The following is an 11,121-nucleotide window of genomic DNA, read 5'->3' as shown; positions in this document are numbered from 1 at the left end:
ACTCTGTAAAGTACAAGGCTACAAAAGTGATGACATATCAGCAAAGTACACGTCTTGGTTTATGGTGCAATTATCTAATAAAGGAAACAAAGGTGACACAAAGAAATGCCAGATTCTAGGACAGGGGCAGTGCTACAGATAAGAGGAACAAGAAGTAGAGCAGAGTAGACCTAGTGGAGCAGTAAATAAACAAGGTAAGCCTGCAACATTAGGTAGTGATAAAAAGCAAGAAAGAGCTGAAATATACCACAAACACACACAATGTTAGGATCACTTTAAAGAGACACAAGACCCAACTGAAAATGCTTTAATGATCAAAGCTAAAATATTTAATCCAAAAGCAAAACCATGCTTCATCATAATCCATAGAAGAAATTATGATTGAATCTATAGAGATATAATAAGTAATTATGTAAACAATTTGGCATAACAAATCCTTCATGAAGAAGGATTAAAAATTAATTCTCATGCAATAAATGGCTCTGAGTACAGTGGTATATGACTCACTATGATTTAAGTCTAGAGAATAAGGCAGAAACAGGTAAATCTGGAGTAATCAACTAGACCCAGACCAAGCCAGGTCCCAGTGAGTGTGTGGGAGAACTTCTGCACTCCCCTGCACCCACTGGACCCCTGCAGACCCAGCCCAAACCCAGCACAAGAGAACTTCTGAAGCACTTGCTGGACCCCTCCCCCCCTCTGGACCCAGCCCAGACACAGTGTGTGAGTGAGAACTTCCACGACATTCTCAGAACCCCTCAACCCCTCCAGGCCCAGCCCAGGCCTGGCTTGTGAGAGAAATTCTACCATGTTCTCTGGACCACTCCAGACACAGCCAAGGCCTGGCTTGGGGTGAAACTGCAGCTGAAGTCCCTACAGAGAGACTGTGGGCCAGAACCACCCAGCTAATCCTGGAGCAGAACATCTTGCAGAGGGGCATAACAGGTTTACTTCCAAAAAGTGCAAAAGGAAGTAGTGGAGGACAGCAGCCAGTCCGAAGCCAGGCAAAACTGGATGAATTCAATCTTCATAGATCTGCACCAGAATTTCAGTAGGTGCTAAGATTATAACAGCACCAAATCTCTACACCAAAGGTCAGAGGACAGTGCTATACAAAATGACAAAGAGAAGGAGAAAATACAATCTTAGGCCCCGAGCCCACCCAAAACAAGTGCAGAAGACACTAGCACAGAAGAATTTGGGAATCACACAGCTGAAATGTCTGAATTAATAGCATCTGAAGTAAAGAAACAACTGCAGAAAGGTATAGAGGAACTCAGATCAGAAATCACCTCTGAAATAAAAAAAGAAATCTCTGAATTAATAGCATCTGAAGTAAAGAAACAACTGCAGAAAGGTATAGAGGAACTCAGATCAGAAATCACCTCTGAAATAAAAAAAGAAATCTCTGAATTAATAGCATCTGAAGTAAAGTATCAAATGCAGAAACATATAGAGAAAATCAGATCAGAAATAATCTCTGAAGTAAAATAAATGACAACTGCTTCTCAAGAAGATACTGATAAAAATTAGAGGAGATTAGAAAAATGGTAGAATCATTGAATGAGCAATATAGGAAAGAAATAGATTACACGAAGCAGAGTCAAAGAGGTATGGAGGAACTTAAAATCTCAATCACAAGCTTGCAAAATCATTTGATGGAAAATGAAGATTGAGTTTCAGATTTTGAAGAAGGCATCACAGCTAGTGAAAAGGTAAGTAAAGATCTCTTAAAAACAGCTAGGATGCTGGAAAAAATAATTTATCATCACCTGAAAGATGATACAAAGATGAACAATGTGAAACTAATAGGTATCAATAAGACCGAAGGAGTCAATACAGACGATATAAAAAGAATATGGGCAGAAGTAATAGCAGAAAACTTCCCAAATATGGGGAAACTATCTGACATTAAGAAACGGAGGCATACAGAATTCCAAATAACATGAACCCAATTAAAAACACACCAAGATATATAATAGTCAGGATCCCAGAAATCCAGCACAAGTACAATATACTGAAAGCCGCTAGAGAAAAGAAATAGATCACGTTTAAAGCAAAATTCATCAGAATAAGAGCAGACTTTTCTTCACCAACTATGAAGGCAAGAAAAGCATGGAGTAGAGTACTTCAAGTCCACTATGAAAACAAATTCCAGCCCAGACCACTGTACCCTGCAAAACTCCCTTTCAAGTTTGATGGAGAAGTGAAATACTTCCATGACAAAGAACAACTAAAGAATTTCATGATGACAAAGCCAAGCCTACACAGGCTCCTGAAAGATGTTCTAGAGAGGAACCAAAATGACCAGAACCCCATGAATGAGGACAGAAGCAACCCACTAAATAGGGCAAACAATTAAACACAGGAGAAAAAGGAGTAAACAACAGCGGGTAAATAAAATGTCAATCATAAGTCAATACTTCTCAATTATAACCATCAATGTAAATGAACTGAATTCACTAATTAAGAGAAATAGACTGGCACAGTGGATTAGGAAACAAAATCCAACAATATTCTGTATACATGCAGTAATCAGCTGGCAAACATGGGCAGGCCAAGTAGCTCAGCAGATTCAAGCACATGCAAGCAGGAGCAGGGGCTGGTGGTTCCATACCTGAGCCCTTTGTGCCTGCTCCACCCCATCGGGACATGCTAAGACAGCAATTGAGACTGGGTGTGGCGGTGTGCGCTGGTAATCCCAGCTCTTGGGAGGCTGTAAAAAGGTGAGTCACTATGATCCTGGACTAAGAGTGAGACCCTGAGTACTCTGTAGAACCTTCCCTAAAATACAAAAAAAAAAAAAAAAACAAAAAAAACAAACATTATATCAAGCACTCAATGGAGCTACCAGGAATGGTGAGAGATGTGTTTTACTGATATGGAAATGGTCTTTCCACTCAAAAATGCTGTGTCAGTGTTAACATAAGAAACACTATTAAATCCTGAGACATACAGAATAAAATGTTTAGACTGTACTGCCTAAAACTATCAAGTGCATTGACTGTATATCTTTATAAAGAACCTGATGAACTGTCAAAATCATGCAGAGCTTAAAAACATGACTAAAGCATAAGAGTGTATCATAGGACTCTAAATTAGAAATAAAAGACACTAGGGGAAAGCTGAAGAAATTTGAATGAAGAATAAACTTTAAGTAACAGTAATATTTCAATATGTGTGCCTTAATTGTGACACATCATAGCAGTGTAAGATAATAAAAACAGATTTGACAATAAAAATACATAAAAAGAACCAGTGTTAATTTTTTTATTATTATTTTGAAATTCTGTGCCATGTGTATTTTTGTATGTTAATCTGTGTCTGTCTTATTTTTTGTTTGTTTGTTTTGTATTTTTAGGAAAGGGTCTACAAGGTGTTCAGAATCTCACTACTAGATCAGACTCATAGTGACCTGCCTGTTTACAGCCTGTCAAGAGCTGGGATTATAGGCACACGCAACCACACCCAGTCTCAATTGCCATCTCAGCCCGCCCCCAGTGGGGGGGCCAGCCCCCCGGGTATCAAACACCCGACCCTCCCACCTGCTTGCAGGAACTTTAATCTCCTGAGCACTTTGGCTGGCCCTCTGTCTTAGTTTTTGCTATTTTTCTTTTTACTCTTTAAAGTAACATAAATTAAATAAAATTTTTAAAATAGTGGAGAAAATGGGTATGATACATTAGGTGTATGTTAGCTCTCTGTGTATTTCTGTACATGTTCCATCACCAAAAAATTAAAAGTAAGAACTCAGAACATCATACCACAGTGATGTGTGTGCATCATGCTTGTAGCAGTGCACTTTGTCATAGTTAAATCTTGGAAATAGCCCAAATGCTTGCCAACAGAGGAACGGATAGAGAAGATGTTGTATTTTTACACAATGGAATATTGTTGAGCTATTTAGAAAAAGATAAATTCAAGGCTTTTGTGGATAAATGAATGCAACTAGACTGCACAGGTAAGTAAAATGTCCCCACAAGTGCAAAGATCACATTGTCTTACTAATGTGAGAACCTGAAATAAAATCTGAAAGGTACAATAGATACTGTAAAAGGAAAAGAACCTGTTCAATGGAAAGAAAAAACTGGGATGAGGAAAAGGACAAAAGAAATAAGGAAAAAAGATATATTTATGTATATATGCAGGAAGGTGTGAATAATTCTACTGTTGATTTCTGTTGGTCTGTTGAAAGAAGTCGTTAATGCTTAATTGTTTAATTTTATTATTTTTATTCTCTCTTTTAATTTCTTATAACTTTTTCAAAATCAGTTTTACAGGCTTTTTTTGTTTGTTTGTTTTGGCTACTGGGGATTCAACTTGGGACCTTGCACTTGCCAGACAGGTGCTTATGCAGCTGAGCTATCTAACCAGATAGCTTCTTTTTTTTTTAAATTTTATTGTGAAACAAATAACAATGAGACAGTTTCAAAACCGATTAGTAGGACAGTTTCAATAATTAATACATTGCATATTCTTGTCTTCTTAGTGGTTATTCATAATACAAGATGCAGATGGGATATCCAGTTAGCTTTTGCAAGTTTATATCTTGTAACCTAAACAACTAATTTGAAGATAACTTTATGCAATACAACAACCAGTGTTGATTTTTATTACTTTGTCTATTGAAATTTTATATTTTTCTATTTTTTTTTACCATTTCATATTCTTTAATGTAAAAAATTTTAAAAATTAAAATTTTACAAAACAGAAAAATATTATAATACCTAAACAAATGTTTAAACCAATACTCCTTCAGCACCTCTGAATGAAATTTCTCTCTTTTTTTTTTTTTTGCAGAACGAGGGATTGAACTCAGCCCCTTGCGTTTGCCAGGGAAATGTTTATTCCACTGAGCCATCTCCCCGTCCCTGGAATCCCCCATGAAAAAGAATATAATTGTTTTAGTAAAATAATAAGAGATGGAGCATATATTAAGAGAGACTTAGAGATTCACAAAATACATTAGAATATTGAAATTCAATGAAATCATGCAAAAGTAATATCAATTTTATGTTGTTTGTCACATTCCCTAAATTTATTGTATTTATAGTTTTACATTCTAGCTTCTGCTATTCCCACGATGGTATTTTATGAAATGTATGTTTACTGGTTTATATGCTATTCAGATCTTTAAAAATGACCCATTTATAGGAGAAGTAAAACTTGAAGCTTGAAGTTAAACAGAATGAGATGTGGTAGGAAAAGCATGGGTTACCAGCATGCCAAAGAGGCTTGAGGAAATGCCATCTCTGACATAAAATTTGAAGAACTACTGTGAACACAGTCTGTGTGGCCAGAGACAACAAAAATGATCCAAATGGTGAGAGGTCAGGTGCACTCACACAAATAATTGTAACATAAGAAATCTCATGTGGAATTAAAGTGATCCTAGACTTTGTGTGGTAGTCACTGAGCTCCAAGTCCCTAGAGATATGCAAGATAAATTTGAACTATTTTCTGTAAGATTAGACATTAAAGACAGTTGAGAGGATATGGCCTTCAGAATTTCTCTATATTTTTATTTTACCTTCTCCATATTTTAGAATGCTAGGGCTTATTGATCTATCCAAAAACATGGCTAGAGACTTTTATGTGACAATGTGTTGCCAGATATTTCGTATAAAACATTAGCATCAATGGTCCCTCCCCTAATGATTGCACTTAAGTAGGAAATAAGTGAAAGTAAGAACAATGAGGGGACTGGGCAAGATTTATAACCATACTAGTAGAGTTTGGAAAAATTTCCAAGGCAAGGATATCTAATAATAACTGCTAGCACTTAGGTCGGTAGATGTATGTGCAAGTACCAATCACATTTATATACTGAGTAATTTAATTCCCATAATCTTGTGATATAGATTCTATTATTATGGTTATATTTTGTCCATGAAGACACTCTGAGACTCAGCAGTTAAGTGACTAGCTCAAATGACTCGCCTACTTAGCGCCATGTGATTTGTTTTTAGCCACGAACTCTTTACGGCCATAATCCATTGTCCACATTAAAACTAGAAGGATAGAATCAAAAGGTGTGTGTTCCTGTCGGTGTGTGCACATGCAGGTGAAAAATAAATCACAGAAAGAAGAACAGGAAAAAAAAATATCTTCAGGCCAGGAAGAATAAGATATTCAGTGTAATAAAAGTGTGAGTAATCAGGACCATTGAATAAATTCAAAGTAGTTAGTAGTAGTAGTTACAGCACTTAAAAATGAAATATCCAACACCAGAAAAAAGAGCAGCTTCAGATTTTCCTTTTGTTTCCATTATCATCACACATAAACACAGACATAGACTACACACACACACACACACACACACACACACACACACACACTTATTAAATTTAACTTGGAAAACTAAAACTTTTACTATTTTCCTTTTAATTCATGTCTCTACCGAGCCAAATTCAGTTCCTCCTCTCTCCTACCTAAGTAGAAAATCAATTGAAGAAAATAAATTATAAAACATAAGAGCTTTATCCATTTATTCACTCCAGTTTCCTGTGGCACTTAGGGACTTAAAGTGGATTTTCATAGGAGACCAGCCTAAGGGTAATGGGGACACATTTGGAAACATCTGCAAGGTCTAGGGACACTTTTGGTATAGTCTGCACTACATCAGTCTTCGAGAACTCTGGCTCCCAAAATGGTGTATTTGAAAAATGATTGAGTTACTCCAGCAATTATGAAATTGGATAGCACTCAAACCTGTAAGATTCTTTATAAAGCACAGTGATTCAGAGTTTATAAGATCATAAATTCTATCTGTAAAGTGACAATTCAGACCCAGACAGATTGCCACTGGTTGCAAATAGTGGGAATGTGCAAAGAGGAGGCATATGCCTGAGAGCCTGGAAGATGGAGGGGGGAAAAGCCAACCTTTGACCATATTGCCCAGGTGCTTCACTCTTTGGGAAGACCTTTCTTACGCTCATTTATTCTATCTTCATCTGAAGGAGGCAGAACCAAATTGTTGTTCTTCATTTTATTAAGGAATTTGAGTTTCTATGAGAGAAAGTAACTGATTCAGATCAAACAAGCTATAAGCCATAGATGCAGAAATGGACAACAGGCTAATGAATATTCTTTGTCCTATAAACCTGAGGGACTTGGTAGAAATTAGCAAATCTTTTATTCAAGGTGAAAGAACTGGACTTGGACATAATACTGGTGTGTAACAAACAACTACATAATAACAAAATCATACATTGACATGGCTTTTATTTAACTCTCTGTATGGCGCTATAGATCTAGCATTTTGAGAACTAGTCCCCTTGTCTGCTAGACCCATGGTTATTTAATCCCTTCTTGGTACCTAAGGACAGCATGGGCATGTTTATCTTGCCTGTATAATTACAAGATTGAAAGGAAGGAACATAAAAGCCATTTCCCAAAGAATCTAAATACTATCACAATTATGTAGTCATCAAGGTAAATTATGTGGTTCAATTCATAGTCTGGAAAATGGAAGAATACTTAATCTAAGCAGGAGTACTAGCACATTTACATGAAAAAGAGCACAGGTATGGGATCATATTCCCTTTTAAATGGAAGTAAACACCAAGCATGAGATCATTTATTTTACAAGTATTTCAATTACAAAGAGGAACTCTTATAAAATAAAAACCCACTATTATTTGGGAACTAGAAGAAATTGGTATATTATAGAAATGATTCCTGAAAGAATAATTTCTTAATAATCTAAGTAAAAGTGGAAAGCCAGCCATTTCATAAATTTTATAATTTCATGCATTTATAGTGAACAGATGGAAAGTTTTTAAATTAGGAAATAAGTAAACACTAGAGTTTATAGTAGGGGAGGGTGGCTTTTAAATCCTCTTCCAGCACAAAAGTGTAAAAACAAAGTATAAAAAGTAAAGCCATATTAATATGCTGAGCTGTAAAAGGCTCAAGTCAACAACTTCTGACATTGCCAGTCCTACGGATAACCCACTACTATTATGGACTATACTACTGGAGTATATTGGACTATTTTGCTGAATTCACGCACCTACAATATTTAAATGACAAGGGAATACCCTTCTCTGAAAAAACTAAACAAAAAAGGGGATACAAATGAATGACCATTTTGTATCTGTATATTCAAAATAGTTAGGATGGATATACAGCTGCATTCTCTTAATGCAATGAATAGAGAGATGTGTTCTAATAGTGTTTGTAAACAGGATATCATGTCTGCATCTTGTACAATGAATAACCACTGAGACAACAATGTGCAATGTATTAATTATTGAAACTGTGCTAGTAATCAGTTTTGAAAAATAGATAAATAAATAAATAAAATAAATCTTTTTGAATCTATAGAACTTCCCTTTCATATGTTTTTATTCACTGTTTGTTGAAAAAAAGTAATTTATTTGTTCTACAATATTCTCCATAGTATAAGTGTCACACTAATTATATTATATCTCACAGTAGTTCCCTGTGTTTCTTACATATTGCATACATTTTTACTTTGATATAGATTATTCAAGTTCTGGTATGCTTTTTTGGGTAAAAATAGCATTATTTTGCAGAAGAAATAGTGTGAGAGTATCACTCTAAATAGAAGATAAATCTACTAATTTCAGGTTTGGGTTAATTTTTTTCCTGGATTTTACAGCTTGAAAAATCATTAAGTCATTTCTGTTTTGACAGTAAAAAAAAATGAGAATATTAATGTTTGATTCTAATATAAAATTATAATGCTCATCCTTCTGAGTCACACAAAAAAATACTTGCTTTCAATGTTTTTAAGTTCCAGTGTCCAAGATCTACATTTAAACAACCTTAATCATAATGTCTGAGTGGGACCTTACCATACATATTTTCAAGAATTTTCTTATGTTTTTCATATACCATATTACGTGAGTTCCATATACTAGACAATATTTCCCTCCAAGCATATTTTGTTCAAAAAATTCTGATTTCTACTTTTCATTAAATCAATTATACATTTTTAGTGATTGCTTTAATGAACAGATGGATGGATGCATAACTGATAGAATGCATACAATGAAGAGATGTGTTAGTCCTGAAAGATTTCAGGAAGATTTGAGTTCCTAGTACACTGGTGTTGATTTCAAGATTTAAAAAGTAACATATTTTGCTACATTTAAAATCCAAATTGTGGGGGGTTGGGGAGATGGCTCAGTGGAATAAGCACTTTCCTGGCAAGCGCAAAGGTCTGAGATCAATCCACGGTTCTGTAAATAAATAAATAAATAAATAAATAAATAAATAAATAAAATCCAAATTGTTGTAGGCTAATATGGGAATTGTTACAGTTATAAATGAACCAGGAAATTATTCAATGTAACTTGAAAGCCTTGCATAAAGTGTTTTCCAATAAATTGGGACTCGGGAATTGTCATAAAGGAATGACAAAATATCTGAGGAGTTACCCTTGGAATTTCACATGATGCTAAAAGGAAACAAGACCATATTCTCATTAGCAAAACTATGTGCATGAACAGTATTCAGAACACTGGGATAAATTCCATCTTTCTGTGTTTGATAAAAATTGAGGACTACAATTCAGTTAGAGAATCTCGCCACACACAAACATATTCCCGTGTTACAAAATTTGGGCTGATTAAAAAAAAGTGATAAAACATTTTGATACCTTTCCTTTGCATAAATAGTACATATTATCTGAAAGTATGAGTAATTGACTAGTCTTGCTCTTGCTAACCATAAGGACTGTTAATTTAAAAGAATAAACTTTAAAAGCCAAGAATTACCAAATTGAAGTGAATGGGAGTGTGCACAGGGTTTTAAGAGCTAATAAATCTTTATAATTCTACTGTGTCTGTCAGTAATTGTAATAAGTCCTCCCTCCACCCATGCCCATGTCCTGTATATGCTAGACTTTGTTATTGCTTTCATTTGATTTGATTTTTATATTTAATTGGTGAAGACTGCCAGCATCGATCTCTTTACCTCTTGTACTACCTGTTCTGTTTACATAAGTGGGTTTCTGCAAAAATCAAACATAAAGCAATATGTGAATGCAAGGTACACTTTGTTAAATTCTCAAATGGGAGGGAGTACTAGTAAAGCCATTAATCATGACTATGGTCATCATGAAAACAGTATTACAATCAAAGAATGGTGACAGCCACAGAAAGCAACTATGTTTTCCCCCTTTGGATGGGGCAATAGCAGTTAAGATCTCTCTTCTTACATGTAGGGGAAATCTGGCAAATGGAAAAATCTCATTTTAGTATATGATAAGCAGAATGTTGGACAGACAATCTCCTTATCTAAGTAGGAACAAAACATTACAGAGAACAATAGGAGCACTCTCTACAGGTGACAAGCTAAGGATAGAAGAATTCTTCCCTGTAATCTCTCACTTTCCACTTTCCCCTTGTATGCAGCTACATTTTCTGACAACAGAGGAACTATGAGAAAGGCCATCATAGAATCTCAGCAATAGTCCTTCAGTTCTGGTAGTCTAGGATTATTCTGCAAGCCCATGAATTTATTTTTTTCATATAATTGATATTATAATTATTGGGATGTAAACTAACAGCACCCTCTGTGGAATTTTCTCCTATGTCTTTTTTCTGCAATACTAGGAACTCAGACTTTCTTTCCCTGTGGACACTTCCATGTTTTTATTATTATGAAGATCCCTAGCTACTTGAGCTATAATTTTAATGCTTCTAATTACCAGATGTCTGATCTTAGGCAACTCATTTAACCTCTCTGAATATTTGTTCTCTATTTTAATACAGATACATTTTTTGTCCTACCTCATAAGGATCTTAGTGGCTCTACTTAGAAAATATTGGAATGAGATTATCAATTGAGCAAGACACTCAAATAATGAGGTACAATTTCTTTTTTCAATTTAGTGTCTGACCTAGTTCTATATTCAAGTTTGGAAATCTCCTACCATGCATGGTAACACCTTTGAATGTGACAACTAATTCACAGTCTAGGACTGTTGACCAATTCTTCTTTAAAGTCACTTATGAAGTGACTTGTGCTGCCATTTCAAACTAATTCTCTGTTTCTATAGCCTTGGCACAGAGTGCATGATCAATGAATAGCATCTGTTGTAGAAAGAAGAAAAAGAAATGGTGTCAAGTAGATTGTATATGTTAACAC

This window comes from Octodon degus, unplaced genomic scaffold (assembly GCF_000260255.1).
Source record: "Octodon degus isolate 3935 unplaced genomic scaffold, OctDeg1.0 scaffold00137, whole genome shotgun sequence".
In the NCBI taxonomy this organism is placed as follows: Eukaryota; Metazoa; Chordata; class Mammalia; order Rodentia; family Octodontidae; genus Octodon; species Octodon degus.
The sequence above is the reverse complement of the archived record's forward strand: the minus strand, read 5'-3'. Positions refer to the sequence as shown.